General features: G+C 36.4%; 1 protein-coding gene across 8 annotated transcripts in view; it reads right to left on the bottom strand.

Annotated features, from left to right (window-relative positions):
- The window catches only part of syt1a (synaptotagmin Ia), a 325,144-nt gene that overhangs the window by 177,218 nt on the left and 126,479 nt on the right, over positions 1-21,447 (bottom strand). For 4 of the 8 annotated variants that reach the window (XM_087246495.2, XM_087246494.2, XM_087246493.2 and 1 more), the window contains one exon: positions 9,004-9,061. The gene's annotated coding sequence lies outside the window, so the exon portion shown is untranslated. 8 annotated transcript variants of the gene reach the window in all.

Here is a 21,447-nt window from a genome sequence, read left to right as displayed (position 1 = left end):
AAATATTAAAATATAAATTGAGATCCAAAATTGTATGTAATATTAAAGACTGTATGTTCTGTTTAGGTCTTAAAAATCAGTGCAAGACTAAGTATGTTTAGTTTGCAGAAAGCCAGGATAAAATATTTCATTTCTTGTAATCATGACTTTGTACGAGTGCATAATTATCTATACATTGTTCGTTATTTTGTAATTGCAGCAGTTGTAATTATTTCCCACAACTGCAACTTATTTCTCAGAACTGATATATCCAATGCACTCATATCATAAGGATTTCACATTTTAACCAATGGAAAATTTACAAGAAATTTAAAAAAGTATTAGTTTCTGAAAATAACTGAAAACCTATTTTAAGGAGCATTTTGTTGTTGTTTACAATTGTTAGCCTAAAATGAAAGACATGTTTTTTGTAGGTTATTTTAAGACTATTTCATGTACAATCGTAACCAAACCTAACCAAGAGACCAGTGTAGGTTTACACCCCTAAAATATATATATATATATATATATATATATATATATATATATATATATATATATATATATATATATATATATATATATATGAGGTGTGAACCTACACAGGTCTCATGGTTCGGTTACGATTATCATGCCATCGATTCGGTTCAATTCGATATCCCGGTGCATCACTGTGCATTGACAATGCTGTTCATAAACAATTTGATATTTTACTTAGCAACACAATAAATCTAAATCTACTAAATGTCCTTTAGTACAAGCAGTCAAATATTAATTTAATTTACATATTAACACCTTTAATTTTACCTGCTCAAAGAAAAGACTCTTTTTTTGAATGTATCAAACTAAACTAAATTACGTGCACAGAACAACATGGGCACTTACAGCAAATAAACTAACGTAAATATTATCCTGCTTGCTTTTTGAGTTTTGTAGAGCTGTTGAACGGCGTTGGTGATCAAACTCGCTCTGTTGATATGCTCCTGTCTAGGTCTATAAGTAACGTTATTGTTGTAACATCCAAAAGAGAAAATAAAATGTTACCTTACGAACACACCAGCAGGTCAAAGGGCCCATAGAAAGAGAGAGAGAGCTTTATTTTTTTCTTAGCTGGGATCTGATGTACTTCCCTCTCAGTGAAAGACTATTCAGCAAACTAAAAAAGTTATTAATTATCTGCTTAAGTAGTTGTAGCATTTTAATTCAACACACTCTCCTCCCTCTCCATAGCTACCACCATAAAACACTTGGTATAAATGACATCAGTATATAATAACCTGTTATTATTATTACTGAACTGATACTGAACTGTTCGCATCTGCACGGCAGTGCATCAAACAAATAATTGATTTTGATGATATAAATTGAACACAGTAGAGTTTTTGTTTCTCATTACTTCAGCTTTCTTTTTTTTCCCTTTTTTTTAAGCATGAAGCTTTCTTTTTAAAGTGTCTTCTTTCCAATGATACCTAATTTGTGTTTGTTGCTCTCTGTGGTCAAGAACTGTTACTATTTTAAATTAGGTAGGTGTAAATCCCCATCAGTGGGGTGCTGGCTAACAGGTTTAATAATATGCATGATAAGTGGGGTGCTGGCTAAAAGGTTAATAATTGGCATGTTTTGCAGTGTTGTAGCAGGGATAGATTAGATTATAGGTTAAAGACCATTACTGAACAAAATTCTGATTTTTAAAAAATGTCTTAAATTGACACAGCAATAAAAACCTGTTATTTGTCAGTTTTGTACTTGCTGCTACCCAAGCACATTCTTACAACTTATCATTAGACGCGTTGCATGCAAAACATGTTGAGAGAAACTGAACACTACAGAAAAAAACTGTTTATGAGAGGCAACGGCTGGCTATTTCATATTAGTATATTAATACAATAACACAAGTTGTCATAAAACTGACACAGCAATAAAAACTGTTATTTGTCAGTTCAATGATACTAGCTGCTGTCCAAGCACATTTACTTATAATTTATCATTAGACGAGCTTCATGCAAAACGTGCTGAGAGAAACATATTTCTTTATGCATTGAAATGCAAACTGTGTTGACTCACAGAGGAGACAATCATCGACAGAGACAGCCTGCATAAATATGGTGCGTGTTAGTATGCAGTGCCTTTTCGGTATGGCTTCAATTGCGCTGAACCTGAGAAGATTCAGCTATGTTTGTGATGGGCAGCACTCGGGAGCCACTGAGATGATGGGCAGCTCTAGAGATCAATGCAAGCATCTGACTTCAAAGCCCTTGGGTGCTGGTTGGCATTCATCATGTACAACTCGCAGAGGAGCAGACACAGAGCACTGGAGGAAATGAAAACAACATTCGAGTCACATGCAGCTTATAAGCAGAGTTGGGTCACGTGATCTTTAAGCCCTGATACTGCTGACTCAAGCCCACCAAGTCTAATTGGAATCCAACTATATGTGTTTTTTTTTTTATTTATCCACCCTGTCTAAATAATCAGCACCGGTAGGCATTCTATAATTGCTGAAGGGATACAAACAGCCTGCTCTATTAGTCTTCATTTCGTTTAAGTGGCAAAATACCATTGCGTGTGTGGTTCGGGATCAATTCCATCCTGTCTTGTTTTCAAACGTAGAAGCTTTCAAATGTTGATATTAAGGTGCCACTCACTTTTATTCGGCCTGATAATACTTATTTGTGGGCATGCAGTGGAGTACATTGTCTTAGATGTCTAGCAGATTACGGTGGACTCTTGCTTTCCCATGGGTAATTTGCGGTGTTGGTTTTTCTTTTTGCAGAGGTCTAGCTGAAATGCATGACCACTGCTTTCCCCTGCTTCCTTTAAACAGCTCTGACAGAGAATCATGGGAAATCCCAGTCTCAGATTCAGGTAATGTCTGAGAGTGATGTGTGTATGTGTTTGGGTGTTTGTGTGTCCTAATGCAAAGCTTCTGAAAGCCTCGGTCAGGCTCTCTCTTGGGATAAACATCATAATGTAGAGATGAAAGTGCCTAGCAACCCATAGGCTGGATCTAAAAATGCCCACTCCACTACTGGCCTTTCCCTTTAACCCAATAGAAATGGAGCAAAAAGAGCATGTAAAGGCAGGAGGATCGGCTGACCTGAAGTCAGTGGCATGACTGAGTGAACGTGAGACCTTTGGACATTCTCTAAGCCCCCACGCTGGCTCCGCTTCACTGACAGGAGGCAGAATAACTGTGTCACATGGCTCTGTTACCATGGAGAAATTGGCATGAAAGTGATACTGTTAGCATCTGTCTGAACAGCCATGTTAGGTTTCTGTTCTAATTATAAATGGATGTAAAACGTGTCCCTGACACTAACTTCATCACTGCTCCATTGTACAATAACATGAGATCAGGCATAAAAAGAAAATGGGATGAGAATGATTAGGCCTCAGAAGTAGACTTCTCAAATCAATGTGAAAGCAGAGTCTACAATTCATTTGTACCATACTGGCCAATAGTGGGAGAAATAATATGGATATTATTAATAATAATATGGTGGGACGTCACGATGGCATAGTGGGTAGCACAATCGCCTCACAGCAAGAAGGTCGCTGGTCCGAGCCCTAGCTGTGTCAGTTGCCATATCTGTGTGAGTTTGCATGTTCTCCACATGTTTGCGTGGGTTTCTTCCAGGTGCTCCGGCTTCCCCCACAAATCCAAAGACATGTGGTATAGGTGAATTGGGTAAACTAAAATTGGCCATAATGTATGAGTGTGTATGAATGTTTCCCAGTGAAGGGTTGCAGCTGGAAGGGCATCCGATGCGTAAAACACATGCTGAATAAGTTGGGGGTTTATTCCGTTGTGGCGACCCTAGATTAATAAAGGGACTAAGCCGGAAAAAATTTAATTTATGAATGAATAATAATTTAAAAAAAAAATAATAATAATAATAATAATTATTATTATTGGTATTATACACTCAGAATTCATGCAGAATCATAATTTTTTTAAATCGCGATACAATGATTTATCGACACAGACCTATTGAATTACATTTTAATATGTATTAATACAGAAAACATTATTGTTATTTTATTTGCAATATTACTGCTCTTATCAAACATGTAAATGTAGCCAAACTGAGGAAAAAAGTTGTAGTCATACAAGACTTATAAAAATTATTTAATCCAAACAGTGTTAAAAATATTAATACTATTGTATTATTTTACATTACAATATATTGCCTAAATAAGTTATTTTTCACAAATATGTTTATGTCAGGCCACATTTAGTAAGTGACATCATCTTATATGTAGATTATGACATACTAGAAGTCCCAGATGGTGTGTAAAACCACCAAGCAATCTTCAGAATTTGCAGAAGACCCACCATGTCCCCGTTTATCTCTCTGGATGTAAACCATTATAGTGTACTATTTTTAGTCCTGCATAAAATGTTGCTGAGAGCAAGATATGCTAATTCAGCAAGTTGAGATTTCTCATCTGTTTGCTAGCAAAAAAAAAACAAATAATAATAATTTTGAAAACTATTTTGCCTGTTAATAATCCCACTTAAAGTCACAGCATGTCATGTCTAATTTCTTATTAGAGGTCACACAACAGGATTAACCATCCAGTATGCACTGCTGCATTCAAATACCCCCCTGGCATGTCTCTCTGACATGTCCATCTGTCAGCTGTTGATAAGGCAGTCCTATGCAAAACGCTGTCCCTTAATTTCCTCTTAATGGACCGACGCATTAATGTGAGTCATGTGCCAAAAGCTGTGATACATCCATGACAAGGTTATTAAAGGAACAATCTGAGAATTCGCCAGGCAGAAATCAAGAGACGAACCGAAGATGTGAAATTGCTTCTGGTATGACTGTGGTCATATCAGCTTGGGCGCTTCGCTGATTAACGAATTAGAGAAGAAATGAAATAGTATAATGTGATGGATTAAAAGAGGAACATTGGGCATAGCCTGTGCTGTTAGAAACAGGTCTTAAAAAAGCAGCCTTATCTGCCGAGAAAATGAGGGAGATGGGGTAGCGATGGTAATGCGCTGTTTAAAGTGTGGCAAAAGAGAGAGAGTGAGAGGAAAGAGAGTTGCTTGTGGAATAGGGGTACTAAAAGCCTGCACAAAGTGTCCCTAATGCACTCCAGAGAGGGATGATGTATGCCTTGTTATAGCACCGAGGGTGAGACGTAGAGTGCTAACAGCACTGTAAAAGCTCCAAATATCCAAATATCCCCAGTATGGTCCTCACCTCCATTACTGGACCTCACATCTCGAAATTATTTCAATCCATAATAGGATGTCTTGCTATAGACAGATGAAAGGCAGGCTGAGGGGGCCAGTGTGTTGATTATTTTCACAGATGAATTGATTTTTCTCATATTTCCCTTGATTGTTCCCTATTGACGTTGATGTGCTTTGCATAACAATATGTTTGACAACTTTAAATGAGTTTCCCAGGGCTTTGCTCTCCGCATGGGAGTTCTGATTAGTGAGGACTGCTTGAGTGGCTTGTCAATCTAGCCCATCAACAAGGAGCGGCCAGTAGGTGCAAAAAGAATTTACGCTTGCTGGATCTCGAAATAAGAAAAGATGTCATCTATCTCTGAGGGAGGCAATAAATAAAAATATCAAAGCGTAACTGCGGGGCTGCCTCGTTGAGCCAATCGCTCAGGCTTGAGTTTATTCCCCATAATCCTCCATTTCCATGCTCAATGCACTGTGTCTTCTCTCATGACGGTACAGTTACCCAAAGCCACATCTGGCATGAAGTGTGAACATCAAATACCCCCTTAGGTTCTGTGAAAATGCTTGGGTGACCTAGACCAGAGTTTTTGAAGCCCAACTGACACATGAAGTATATCCTATTTACACCTGATTAAGTTCTTTAGTCACTCTGTAGAGGACCTCTGGATTCTGGCAACTAAATATGATATGTTTGATTAAGTAAGACCCCTTAAATCTGCAACCTGCATGGATGACCTAGACCAGGGATGGGCAAACTCGGTCCTGGAGGGCCGGTGACCTGCACAGTTTAGTTCCAACACTAATCAAACACACCATAACAAGCTGATCAGTGTCTTCAAGATCACTAGAAATCTACAAGCAGGTGTGTTTGACACTGGACTGTGCAGGACACTGGCCCTCCAGGACCGAGTTTGCCCACCCCTGACCTAGACTAATCAGGAGTATGGAGTAAACTGAAATCCGATTGAGATTTCACTCTAAGGAACAAGCAAAAGGGCTTAGGCTTACTGCTTGAGGTCGACCTCTGCTTGGCTCCTATCCTCTCAATAGCCTCTTCTTAACAAATCCGACCAGGCCCTTTGTCTCTTACATCAGCATGGGTGCAGAGTTAGTGTTTTATGGGGAGTGACTCTGTTAAGATTATCAGTCGAGGAAATCGGGAGAGGATTAGGGCAGGAAGGGAATCGTGGGTAATACACTGCTATCAAAAACAAGCATGGTGAAGACCGAGATTCAGAAATGGCGGGGAAAGATTCAGAGGTGACTTCTCTCAACACATTGTACGGCTCAGGGGTGGGATTATAAAGCAATTAGCTGCAGTGGCGGTGATTAATACTGTGGCTAATAGGATGAGGCTGAAGATCGGATGGGGGAAGGAAGGTACCAAGCAGAAGAAACCTGGACGAAGACAAGCACAGTGCATCAATCACAGATGACAGCTGGGACAGGGTCCAGGAGCTCCATTCATCATGGGGAAGAGAGGGACACACACAGCTCAGCAAAGTAGCGGAGGAAGCATTAATTACTAGTTGCTTCAGACATCCCTGACAGCTCAGAATGTAAACTGAAGTCAGGTACTTGAATCAAGTTGAAGGCATTGAAAGATTTAAGTGATTTAAAACATTACAGAATGGCTGATTCAGACCTATAATGATCAGAGCATTTTAAGTTTTTTTTTTTTTTTTGTAACTTATGGCTATATCAAGCTATATGCTATGGCTTGTGGGCTTATATTTACTACTCAAAACCTCATCTCTTAATATACTGTAGTTCCTCAACATGCTGCCAAAGCAGAGCAAACTCACAGGGGCATGGTACTGTACATGTACCTGCCACCAAGATTTTAGCACATGCTTCAAGTCCTGTAGGTTGCTGTGTGGAATTGCCAACTTATTGGTCCAGCACATTCCACAGGTGGTCAATTTGGACTGATGTGGGGAATTTGGAGGCCTAGGCAACACCTAGTTTTCTCCACTGTGTACATCAACTATTCTTGAACAATGTATAGTGTGTGGCAGGGCAGGGTGCTTCATTCTATTTAAAGAGATCACTTGCACCAGGAAGTAGCACCACTGTACTGAAGAGGTGTACAGAACATGGTCTTCAACAATGTGTGGGTAGGTAGCATGTGTCAAATTACATCCACATGAATTGCCTGACCCAGTGACTCCCCATTGGGACTTTGCCTAGATCATTACTCTCAAGCCACTGGCTTGTTGTCATCCAACAATGCATCCTGATGCCATTACTTTTCCAGATAAACACCAATCATGTACACGAACATCCGCTTGGATTATTGGACCAGCTGACATTCCATTCCTCCAAGCTTCAGTTATGATGCTTGTCTACCTAATGAAGGCTTTTTTGATAGCTGATAGGGCCATTAAAGAGCACTTTTTAGTTTTTTTTTCCTATGTATTCCTGCCATAACCATTTTTCAAATTTTGCTCAAATTGTGCCACAGTAGAACTTTGACATTACCCTCTCCATTTTTAGGTAGAAATATGTTAACATTTACAGATACAAAATGTTTTGATTGATTCTGTTAGACTATATACAGTTTGCAAGTACTAATACATAAAAGGCAAACAACATAACTGTCTGAAATGTACAGAAAAATTAAGATTTCAATAAATATATAAACAATAAATATATATTTATATATAAATATATATATAACTACTTGTAAACCAAACCATACCTCTCGCTTTAAAATAATCATGAACAAAACAATTACTTAACAATCTTAATTTACTACATTAAAGTTGTTTTTAAACACTTTGTTTTCACAAGTTTTTCATTCAAACACTTGTTGCAATGCATTATAAATCCAGTGAAATCCAAAACGTATTTAATTTTTCAGCTTTTGTAAAACTTAAACTTGAAGCTTCAGTAACTGAATGCTACATGATAGTTTAGTGTAGTTGTTTTAAACTGTGTGTAATCATTTGGTCATTCAGAACAGAATCAAACAATCGTTCCATAAGACGTTTTATAAGTATATTTCATACGGTACTAGTTTTATTAGTCAAAACATTGAAAAGAATGTTTGAATAGAATATAATCTAAATATTTAATGTCAGTATTCATGAGGATTCATTTGTAAGTCTATAAAGTAATTGGCAAGCAAATGGACAAATTTATTAATAAATAATAAATGGTTTTAGATGTTGTCCATACATTATTATTTTTTATTTAAATGCTGTTCGTTTGTCAATACTGTATGTTTCATTTACTGTATGTCTGTGATAGATGTATGATAAATGTAGACTAATGCACATTGGGTGAAACCACACTTACAAATACATTCAAATACTAAATTAAGTTAAATAAAAGTTGAGTTAAATTGTGATGCCCAAGCAAAACTACAACTTGTTTGTGATCAACTAATAGTATAAGAAATGCATTACTGTATAGTAACAATTTATTGTGATTTAAAGCAAACAAAATCATTTTAATGTCAGCTAGATATGCATTGCTCATTCATCTCCATTACAAGAGCTATACAAGTCTACAACATCAAGCATTACATATCCCTCTAGATAAAATTGTACCATAAATACAAGAGAGTGAAAGATTTACCAAGCTATGTGCTATCTGTTCTGTGATTGATGGACTGATGGTATCATTTGAAATACTATAGAGTGAGTTCAAGCTATAGCTTTATCTTAAATTCCAAGAAATAGTGTTTCTTTATATGGTTTCCATAAAACCTGTAATACAGCTGCCCTGTGTATCTTTAAGGTTGTAGTGTGGGATGAACAACGTTATACTAATGCTGATAAGATTCTTGAGAACAAAAAGCACAGTACCTACAAAAAAAGCACAGCCGTCTCTTCCCTTTCTTCTCCGGTTTTTCCTTTGTGCTCTCTGGAAGGAAAGGAGAAAAGATCACATTAGCACAACACTGGCTCAGAGATGGCCATCTGCAACACACATTATCATCTCAGCCTCAGGGCAGAGCAGAAAGTCTTCAGGGTGTCCAGCAATAGACCCTAAGCATGATGCCTTTTTCTTTAAAGTGTATAGATTTATATAAAACAGAAAAAGAAATAACCAGGTTGCAAAGCAGGCCAAGGCACAGCTATGAGCCTAGAGATTTATCAAAATATCAAAATTCAAGTAGACTTTTGACATTCATCTCAGTTGCAGAGTATAAGTGTATGCAATGATCCACATTCAGTGACATAAGGTAAAACAATTCCCAATAGAACTGAGGATCACACACTTTACTCTGAATATTCAATTAAAGATGTTTTGAATAACAGCTTTAAAGTAGCCTGAAGGCAGAGCTGTACAGTGTGTCGGTCTGATGTTCATTAATTAGCGCAGCTCTAAATAAAACAGACTGCTCATTGTAGAGTTGAATTACAATATCTGAATGTCCACATGAAGACCTGTGACGATGAAGTCACCTTAAATTAAATATGAAAGAGAAGTAGGTTTGAGCTCGGGAGAGTTAATGGCAATCTAATATTCTGTTAATTATAAAGTGCAGTCTTGTGTTCCAAAATTGAAATCATTTAAGCTATGTAAAAGAAAAGCTTTGTTAAAAAACCAACCTTTTGCACATGGCACAGACTCGCTGATTTTAATCAAAAGTTTGAAGTTATATAAATCAATAATAATTATCATATTTATATGATACATTTCAGAAACTAAACCACATATTCAACATTTAATAAACACAGCAATACCTATCAGATTTTATCCTGAAGTTTCAATTTCTATAACTCTTTAAATTATAAGTATATAACTATATATATAGCCACTATATATTAAATATGCTCTCTAATATGTGTGTGTGTTCACTGTTGTAGTTTTTTAAATATGACAGTTTAAAAACAGTTTGAACTGTATGTGCAAAAATGGGGCATTTCTTACACAATTTATGCAATAATTGCATAATTTACATGACTGCAGTGTTTGCAGCTTATTAAATCTTTGCTTTCCATTCTCTGTCACACACACACACACTCTACATTCACTCCCTCCATATTTCCCCTTCTCTCTTTCCCTAATACGATTACATTTTATTTGCCCCCAGTTGCAGTTGATGCCACTCTTCATTATTTAACCTCCAGAAAGCATTTCCAGACTCAAGTGATAAACACACAGACACTAATTCTAGACAATTTACCCCCATTTAGTATGATTTATTATACACCGCTGACCACCTACTGGAGTATTCAATTAATAAAGCAGAGCCGCACGCTTGCCAAGTCTATCAATGATGTCTCAGACACAATTTTCACCTCAGTATCTCTTGCACAAATAGTGTAAACTGATTTCCATTTGTGGGTTAAAGCCACACAGTTAGCCATTAAAGTGTACCACTCAGCTGCCACAAGGAAAATGCTGAAAAAAGAGCAATGGATTCTAAGTTACACTTTTTTTGATTGGGGAAAAATGGGCTCAAGCTACTGTAATGTGGGTCCAGACTTAAAAAAGGTCATTTCACAAAAATGAAGATTCAGTTACAATTCTGAGTTTATTTTTATGGTAATATATACTGAAGAATGTTGGGGAAAAATGGACGTCAAAAGCTGATTTTTTTTCTTCTACAGATTATCTTGTTTTGTGTTCAACAGATGAAGAAATGTATAAAAGTTAATAAAAACTTTAGAGAGAAAATTAGAAAAAAAAAGTTTTTGGGCGAACAGTCACTCTTAACTAATCACTCTTGAGTAAACTCAGGTTTTGATTGAACAATTTTAAGGCATTTAAATGACCTGCACATTGCTAGTTTATTAGGCATAAACGATGTAAGACCACGCATATAAACATGCTGATCTTTTATGCAAATGAACATCGTTTGTTTTAATGGTTTTAAGAGGTGAAATATATGCCACGTGTTGCCTACATAATGGATGTTGTTACATATGTAGCAATCTGGTCTTTATAAAAAAAAAATGTAAGGATAATAAAGATTTCATAGTCTAAATTAAACAGTGTAAGAGGCTCACTTTTAAATCTAATGATCACTACACCCTGATACTAGTTATTTTTTTAATCCTGGCAGAGATATTGAATAGTTTTGGACGCAACAATAGCTTAAAGGCAGATGGTCTATATATAAAATGTAAGATAATAAAGATTTTATAGACTAAAATAAACAAAAAAAAAATCATTACATACATATATGCATTCAAAACGAACATTTTTTTTTATTTAAAGTCCCTTTTGCTCATCAAGACTGTGAAAGCTAATACAATAAAAGTTAAATATAATTCAAATTTAAAATAACTTTTTTCTACATGAATATATTTTAAAATGTAATTTATTCCCTATGACCCAAAAATGAATTTTCGGCATCATTTATCCAGTCCACAGTGTCAGGTAATACAACAAAAATCATTATAATATAATGATGATTTGCTGCTCAAGAAACTTGCTTATCCAAACAATTGTATTGCTTCTTATTTTGAGGAAAAAAAAGTGTTATATATAACATATAATTTTTTCAGTTTCACATTTTAGGAATAAATAACATTTTAAAACTACTTAGGAAACATATTTTACTAAAGTACATAATTTATATATCATTATAAAATTTAAAACATTTCATTCAATATTGTGAATAGATGAACAATTTTAATGTTTCTAAATGTTAGGTATGTTGTGCAAATCAATACATGATTATATATCAGCCTTGCTCAATAGCATTGAATATACCGTGTAGTGTACTTCACATAAAAAAGACATTTAATACCTTTTAATCAATGTTATCCTCTAAAACTGAATGTCTCTACAGTACAAATTAAATACATAACCAGAGGCTAATACTGAATTTAATCAAAGCAGAAAACTTATCTACACCTAGAAATAGGCCTTTGAGGAGAGAGAGATAGAAAGAAAAAAATATATGAAATTGCCACTTTTCAGCAACATGGCTAAGGCTTGTGATTTGCAAGAATAATCACATTCGTTTTCTGGAGCATGCTGAAATAAATTAGTTTTATTAACAGAGTTATAATTTGGGCTTAAGTCCTGATTTTGCATTGAAAGAAACAACCTCACTGTGGTGAAGTGTCTAATTTGCGATGGAGAGTGGTGACAATACCACACTTTCTGTGTCAAGGACTTTCTGGGACCCATTCTTTCTTTGACATTTCATATTCACCAGCCCTTGCTGATACACGGCGTGATCCGCTCTCATGACTCAACATCAAATTTGCCTCACAAAGGCCAAAAGCCAATGCTTTTAAAGCTCATCCAGCGTGGCGAAGGCAGCTACTGTAAGTAAAGGCTAATAACCACAGCTCGACATTTAGCATTGTAACCCCTGTTGGTTTTAACCAACCCAGTAGTGTAGAAGAAAAAAAGAAAACCAAAGACCACCATATTGTGGAGCTGAGACTGGACAGTCACAAAGAGAAAGTTTTTTTAATTTATGGAGGATCAGTGCGCCAAGGTGACCTAGAGCTCATTAGAGAGAGCGCTAAAAAGCACATTGGACAGATGGGAGGCCACCTGTTAAAAAGCAGTTTCAAATGACCACCGTTTTATTCTGCATTACTGTCAGCCCACCACATCATTTAAATGCATAGTGTAAGATCACTCTCTAAAGTCCATCTTTACACAATAGTCCTCCAGTATAAGAGGCTCACTTTTTAATCCATTTCTTTAATTCTGGCAGAGATATTGAACAGTTTTGGATGCAACAAATGCTTGAAGGCAGATGGTCTTCATATAAAATGTAATAATAAAGATCAAATCAAAAAACTGCCAAGTTTTTGAAACTTGTATGCCAAGTTCTTAGAAATGTATGTTTTGTAGCAAATATATAGTGATGAATGCTGCATATGTGTGGGTAGGGCTGCGCAGTATATCGAGTTATTGGGATATATATCGATATATATGATTCCCCAACGCAATGCGGCATTATTCAATATCGATTATATCAATATGGTTTGAGGCCACACGTGTGCATTCTGCGCGGAACAGACCATTCTAAAGTAGCACGGGAGCTCCTATTGCACAAATGAGCAATTTGTGCAATAGGCACAATAACATATGCGCAAATGAATGATTCACTTCATGAGTCATATAAAAGATTTGTTCAAAATGAATGAAATGTTAAAAAACGACCCATCACTGATGCGACATGGAGGAGCAATCAGTGCCGGTGTTGTATGGAAATCTCACTCCCTGGACAAATCTGACTCCCCCTCACGTGCACGCATGTCACACAGCGCCAACAGCTGTCACGGCGGTTTATCAGAAACCTTTTATCGATCATTTCTTCCACAATTCACAGCAAGAACGAACATGGAAGCCTTGTCAAATCGACAAACAGCACCTGAATGTGTTTAAAAGAATTAAAAACGTGAAAATGGAAGGAATTTATACCGCATTTCGAAAGTGAAACCACCTCATAGTCACTGATTATACTGTAAGTTCAGTATTTATTACATGATGGTCTCTTTACATTTACGTTAGTCAAAACAAAACAAGACAAAAGTGTAGGATTTTTTATATAGAGTAAAAGACTTCTCTTTAGATATCTTGGATATGTACACTGTTTATTAATTGTGCACAATACATACAAGTAAATGTAACTAAAAAACATATAGAGCTGATTTGTTTATAAATCACACAACAGTGCTATACAGGATTACTTATAAAACACTGTAATTGTAACGTAAAATACTGTGTGTTTCATAATTACATTTATTGTGGTTCTTTCTATCCTACAATATTTTTTGTTGTCACTATTTAAGTGTGTTCCTTGTTTGCTCTGACTGTAGCTGTGTTCTCTATGGTTTTGTTTACTTTGTTATTGGCACAACAGCACAGTAGTGCTGTATATAGTGTTAAGCAGGAAAAAAAACCTGTGCTGTATTTATTTATCAAAGACTGTGTTTATAATTTGAAATGTTGTGCAACTTCTGGTTTTAAGCAGGAGAAAAATCTGTATTGTATTATCAAAGATTTTGTGCAGCTGTTATTTTTTGTGCAGCTGTTCCTTTGTAAACAGGGAGGGAAACCCCTGTGTTTGAAATATATTTTCCTCAAAAATTGATTAACAAAGTTTAAATAAAGGCTTTAACTCACCTTCTTCTAACATTCAACAACTCTGTTAACAAAAAGAGCATTTCTGTGAGGTAGCTTGAACAATCAAGTAATAAATTCATATTTGGACTTGCAAAAGTAAATATAAAAAGAATCTAGCATAAAAACAATTAGCACCTCAACATAAAATACCCGGCAGACATGTAGACATAATAAAAAAAAATAAAAAATTACTTCAACTGCCACAGTGTTTGCAAGACCAGCAATGTGCTTTTAAGAACTGAATCTCTAACTCTTACTGTCATCACAGTAAGATCCACAGAAGAAAACATACATTTTCTTCTGTGGAACGTACTAACTCACTGAATTGTGTCGGGGCGAGGCAGTGGCGCAGTAGGTAGTGTGTGTAGTTTGCATTTTCTCTCTGCCTTCGCGTGGGTTTCCTCCGGGTGCTCCGGTTTCCCCCACAGCCCAAAGACATGCGGTACAGGTGAATTGGGTAGGCTAAATTGTCCGTAGTGTACGAGTGTGTGTGTGAATGTGTGTGTGGATGTTTCCCAGAGATGGGTTGCGGCTGGAAGGGCATCCGCTGCGTAAAAACTTGCTGGATAAGTTGGCGGTTCATTCTGCTGTGGCGGCCCCGGATTAATAAAGGGACTAAGCCGACAAGAAAATGAATGAATGAATGAATGAATGAATGAATGTACTGTGTCAGGTGTATTTGAGGTGCCTTATCAGGTTTGTTGTGTTAAATGTAGCCTTTTACTTTCCATCTTTTGCAATCCCGAGTTTACATATCTCACAGTTTGCTAAAGCATTGTTGTCGTCATCAGCTTTATAATATCTCCAGACATACTTGCACTTTCCGCTTCAAGCTGCTTCCATGTTCTACTTTGCCGGCATTTAACCAATTACAAATCTGCAACAAAATTATATCATGCCGTATGCATTGCTGTTTCTGTGTAAAGTCAAGAAAGAGGTCTAGTTCTGTCCCACAACATATCTATAGATGTGTTATAAAATAATGAGAATATATATAAATACATATAATCAAGTCCTAATGGGGAGGTAACGTTCGATTCTGATCGAGTGTGAAACCATGTGATCGGGCTCGATTTCTGATCATGTGATCAGATCTGGACATCCTTAATGTTATGATTTAATTTTATTATGCATTACATTCTACAACAATGCCATTGCCTTAAAAAATAAGCCTAGAGATTTATTCAAAAGGAAAAAAAAATACACTACACCAACAGGAAAAACTGTCAGCAGTCTAACAATATACACTAAAATTGACATTTTATGCCATGTTAGCATTACTGTTAAACGTATAAGTCATGTTCAAATATACAGTACATACATTTAAAACAAATATAAACTTCTGCAATCAGACAAAAAGAACACTAAAAAGACCTCAAACTGATCAGACAAAGGGTAAAAAAAGGGCAACTGTGCAATTAAAAAGGTTTTAAAAAATGAACAAAGCTCTGCGTGATTCTTGCTGCCGATTGCTTTTGTTTAAACACAGACTGTGCTCCATGCATAATCCATAAACTCTTCTCATCTTTGCCCTAAAGCCACATAATAACCCAGCAGCCATGTCTGCTCATCGCTACACAGACAAGCTGGTCTGGGACTGGGCAATTGTGCCTAATTTATGAGAGAATAATAATATTCATGAATAATTAGAAGCGTTGTGTATTTTAGGTTTTTTATTTCTGCACAGAAAAAAGCACTGCATTAGATACAGAGCCAGTGTGTTTCTCCACAGCTGAAAGGAAAGCACATCAAATTCTTTCACAGATAGGAACACAAGGTGACTCAATATATAGGAGGAGAAGTTTGCAAAACTATTAGTCACAAAAAGTTCCTCTCACTGTCACCGGAAACGGCAGAAACTTCAGTGAAGTTACATGATATGAAATGACACAAGTGAACTTAAAAGGGCATCATTTCGACTGCTACAAAGGTTGGTGATGAAGGTTAATGCAGTTATTGGCTTTGGGATTTTTTTTCTATCATGTCTTTTCCTCCAATAAGAGTGGTCTTCAGTAAAAGGCCACAGAGCTAATTGCAGGTTTTGATAGGCCATTTACCTCTGCTTCCTGCAGCACTGACAGCACAGGGCAGATATTCAGGCCATGTAATTGGCCCCTTTTGAAAAAGGGAAGAAATAACATTAAGAACATGAAAGGCTGAACAGAAGATATCATTAAAAAACACCCCACAAAGAAAAAATTATAATTTTATATTTTCTTGAGTTCACAAAAAAGAAGTGTATGTGGATGGTGTTCCTTGTACAATACTTTAGCAAGAATAAGTTATGATGTACGCTGCAATACGATGCTTTAAATGTATAGTAATCATACTTTTCAGCCATTTTTCCAGTGTTTCCATTTAACACAGAAACTAAGGTGCTCATTTTAAAATTGTGTAGTGTAAACCCATATAACTGTGGAACCTTGACCATTCTTAAATGTATGTTTTATAAGATTTTAAGATTGTTATTTTAGCAAAATTTAAATTGGTATTTTATCCTATGACATAGACTTTTCATTAAGATTTATATTCACGAAAGTTTTTATTTTGCATTGACTCCAAATTATTGTATAGCACAAAATAATTAGATTATTTATACAGTTAGATTCAATAATTTCCTAAATTTTAAATGTTTTTATCAACCAATTATTCTGCTTCAATCCATAATTGTTGGCATTTACTATTTCAAAGAAACTGCTATAAAAAAAAATCAAATAAAACATCTCTCTGCCATTTCCAGCTAAAAAGCAGGGTACGCACCTTCAGCAGCTCTTTCACAATTAAATATTACAGAAAAGATAATAAAACATAATGACAGACACTTAATGGCATTCAATATACAGCCTGAAATTAATGGAGTCAGAATGATTGCTGTGGGTATTCTAGCAGTTACAGAATTATGTGAGTTTGACAGTTAAAATTCAATGTTTAGCTTTATTTGATGATATTATTCAATTAAAATTTATTTTATTAAAACTCTTTTTTTAAGTTTTTATACAGTGATGCTTCGTGAATTGCTGCATGAATATTTTTAACAAGACAAAAAAATAAATGCTTCCTGTGTCAAAAATTTCTATGTATCAGGGCTCAAAATTGCGACCATTTTGGTCGCACATGTGCCCGAAATTTTATCTATGCGACCTTAAAATATATTTGGGAGCATTTCTGCGAGTGCTTAAAATTGTTGTGTGCGACAAGTTTTTTCTGCAAAATGTTCACCACATGCGCGGATTCGGGACACATTCACGCAGAATGCATCTCTAAGCTCTTTGTCTGCACTTGGAAAGCGAAACACAGTGCTCAGGAAGAGTTTAAAACAGTTGTCATGTCAACTTGCTGCAGTAAACAAAGCTAGTCCGTAATGCTTGCCCCGCCTTCGCGCTCTTCTTAGTGGCCCACCACTGCTCTAGCACTGAACGCGAATGATTGGTTAATATCAGCTGTCAATCACTCAGCGCCTTCTGGCTTCGGATGACAGAGAGCTACTACCGCGGAAAATTGTAAAGCGCTGAAGATGAGAAAGAAGATAACACTGACAGATTTTGTTTTAGAAACCATCTTGTTACAAATAATGACACATCTTACTAGTGATCATGCGCTGAACGTTATTCAACCACCTACACTTTTCCAAGAGTAGAAGACTTCCATTGGTTTCAAGTCCGCTATGAAAAGTTTGTGGGATGGAGTTTTCAGGAGGTAACTGTTTGCCACATCTAGCACGAAAGCTTCTGTTGAATCCTTCATATAATCGCCAGATTCTGTCCGCCGTGCAAGTGGCCGCTACATGTCAAATTTAACACCACGTAAGTTACACCATCGCAAACGGGCTTATGCTGAGCAAACTAACATCGCTAATCATAAAAAGACCGGTATTGCTATTAACATGACGTATGCATATAATAAGGTACAGTATGTGTCAAAAGCATCAGTGTAACATCAGACAGCACTTGTGAGAAAAGCATAGTTATATCGTTAACAGATTCATTCAAGCAGTGTGTGCAGGGCCGGTGAGCGATCCGTGTTTGCTTTGGTCACTCAGTTCTGGTATTTTCTTGTGATAATGGGATTTCGTTGAGACATATTTTCCTCACGTTTGCAATTTTTTTTTTTGCTTGTTAGTTTGATTAGTGTTGATTTCAAATGCTATAAATATGTTTGTATAAAACTTAGTAAAGGTGCTCATAATTGGTTGGTGCGACTAAATTTTGGCTGATGCGCCTAAATTTTTAAAGTTAGGAGCACCGGTGCTACCAAGCAAAAAGGTTAATTTCGAGCCCTGTGTATGCATGTGTATGTATGCATATGTATTTACCATATATACCAGCACACACTCATTGGCAAAATGTGCCCAGGGAAACATTTTTTTGAACCAACAAACATATGATTGCATGCAACATTATGTGTGTAAAACTAATGCAACAGGGCTGTATATAGTATGAACGGCTTTTCGGACATGACTGGTTTACTTAGTTTAGCTCAACAGTGTCAAACTTGGGATGTGGAGTTTCGGTCGGTGAAGAATGTCGGTTCCAGAACCCAGCTAAAATGAAACCCCAAAAAAGCACTGTGACATCTTAGTAGATGCAAGCAGCTACAATAATTTTTTTTCTCATAGTTTGCTTTTGAAAACACTATTGTTGGGTTTAGGGAAGGGGGAGTGTGTGTCAGTCAATATCAAGCTGGCTTCACTCACAGATGCGCGCGAGAAGGATGTTAAGAATTACGCAGATAGACACATTTTTACACATCTAGATCACACACATTTTTAAGAAATTGCAAGTATGAGAAAACATGCCCCAGTAACAGATTTGCGATTATCAAAAATGTGATGTGGATTTGTGAAAGCAAAAACAGCAAGAAAACGTTGTCCCCTATAAAGTTTTCTCAGTTCTTAAAATGCATCCCTGAGAACATTATTCAATTGAGCCTGAGTTTATATATACACACACACCACATATCCCTGAGGTCCAAGTCCATTTTTAAGCTACATTTCTTTTAGTTATGCATTGTAATTAACACTATGAAGCTAAATCAGTTGTCGAATATTAAAACTGATTATTCAAATGATCTTCTCATTTTATCAAAAATGTATAATGCACTCTTTATATTTTTATAAGAACATACAAACAACTAAAAATGCAATTAATGTATGCAATATGTCAAATGCACATTTTTTTCTTAATAGATGCTACTTTTTCCTTTCAAATAGATTTCCTAGTCATTTTAGAGTTGTGAATATACATCAACTCAACCGTAATTTAACTCAATCTTAAAAATAATGACAGTTTATTTTATATTCTCTAATTAATAAAGATTAAGTAGCTCTACTTCTTTATAAAAGCAATAAAAAAGTCAAAGTTTTTCACAAAAGTAGCAAGAAAAGTTTCCAAAATCAGGGAAGCATCAGGCTTCATGACAGCAGTGTGGAGTTCACCAAGATCACTAATGCTCTGTCAATGATTCAGCAAGAATTTACTCTGCTTCAGTAAATACAATCCCAACGGAGGCAAAGAACCGGCTTCAAAATGAAACAGCAGCACTTTTCTAAAACCACATATTACAGATGCAATGCAAATAATGCAGTTTTTAAACATTCAAAGCTAAGTGTTCATTGAGAAGCAATTCTTCAGGGCACGGCGAGCAACTGCACAGCTTTTGCACAAAGCCTAATTAAATTCCCCAAAGCGCTCGCTTGTCACGCAAAGAGCTGTGGAGAGAAACAGAGAGAGTGTGAACACCAGATATAGCAATATAATTGTGGTCCCAGTGGCCAGTTCCTCCCAGCTGACTGCAGAGGCCAAAAACTACAACAGAATCTGGCCAGAGGTGCGATGATGTACATCATTGCGGCGATGCAGCAGAACCACCGATAGTGATGGCCTCCAATGCCAGTTAAATGTTAAACACGGGTGCAATTGCATCTGGGATAATGCACAAGACTCAGAGGGGCAGAGTCGGCTGGAGAGAACTTTCTAGTACAGGCCAACAGAGAGGAGAGCCAGACAGACGGCAATTAGAAGAGTCAACATTGCCTAAATGTAACAAGCTGCAATTTGAGCTCACACGCTCCAGTCTCCCTGGAAAATGGCTAAAATGAGTCTGGCTTCAACATGATTTTGAAATAAGTATCAGGGGAGCTGCTCGGGCGGTTAGATGGGCCAACACAATCAGGTGCTGTCTGAGAGAGAGGTGGATTTGCAGGCTTTAGACTCATTTGAGGCTCAGAGACAACAACACATACTTTATAAAGATGGCAGGAGTTGTTTACTCTTCATAAATCATAATAAGAGAGCACTTGACATATCATATTGTTGAAGAAACAGATTTTTATCTGTGCACAAACATCTATGGTGCTGACAAACATTGTAGCATCTTGTTACAAAATAAAGACCCTTACCATTTTTCCTACCATATGCAGGTAAACTATCAGCCCTTCTGCAAAACATTTTATTCTTTTTTAAATAGAGTTCATTGGGACAACTGATATTTTTTTATGTTTAATTCAAATACATTTGTTAAAAGTGTTTAGTTAACTTAATCAATTTGTGTTGGGACAACATGAAATAATTATGTGGAATCCAGCATTTTTTTTCTGTGTATTTCATTCATTCATTCATTTTCTTTTCAGCTTAGTCCCTTTAATTAATCTGGAGTCGCCACAGCAGAATGAACCACCAACTTATCCAGCAGATGCCCTTCCAGCTGCAACCCAACACTAGGAAACACCCATTCACACACTTATTCACACTCATACACAACAGACAATTTAGCCTACACAATTCACCTGTACCACATGTCTTTGGACTGTGGGGGAAACTGAAGTACCTGGGGGAAAGCCACGCAAACACGGGGAGAACATGCAGACTCAACACAGAAATGCCAAGTAACCCAGCCAAGGCCCGAACCAGCAATCTTCTTGCCGTGAGGCAATCGTGCTGCCCACTACGCCATCGTAACGCCGATATCGAATTCATTTAGTCTTTAATGATGACAATATATAATATTTCACTAGTTATTTTGCAAGATACAAGTATTCAGCTTAAAGTGCAACTTAAATAGATTTAACTAGGTTCATTAGGTTAACTAGTCAAGTCATTTGACATCAGTGGTCTAAACACAATCCAAAAATGCTTAATTGGTTAAAAATATTGATCAGACTAAATGAAATAATATTTAAATTTAAAGAAATATACTGGGGC

The sequence above is a fragment of the Danio rerio genome, chromosome 4 (genome assembly GCF_052040795.2).
Source record: "Danio rerio strain M-AB ecotype USA chromosome 4, GRCz13ab, whole genome shotgun sequence".
NCBI lineage: Eukaryota > Metazoa > Chordata > Actinopteri > Cypriniformes > Danionidae > Danio > Danio rerio.
Note: the sequence above shows the minus strand (reverse complement) of the source record. Positions and strands in the feature narration are given on the sequence as shown.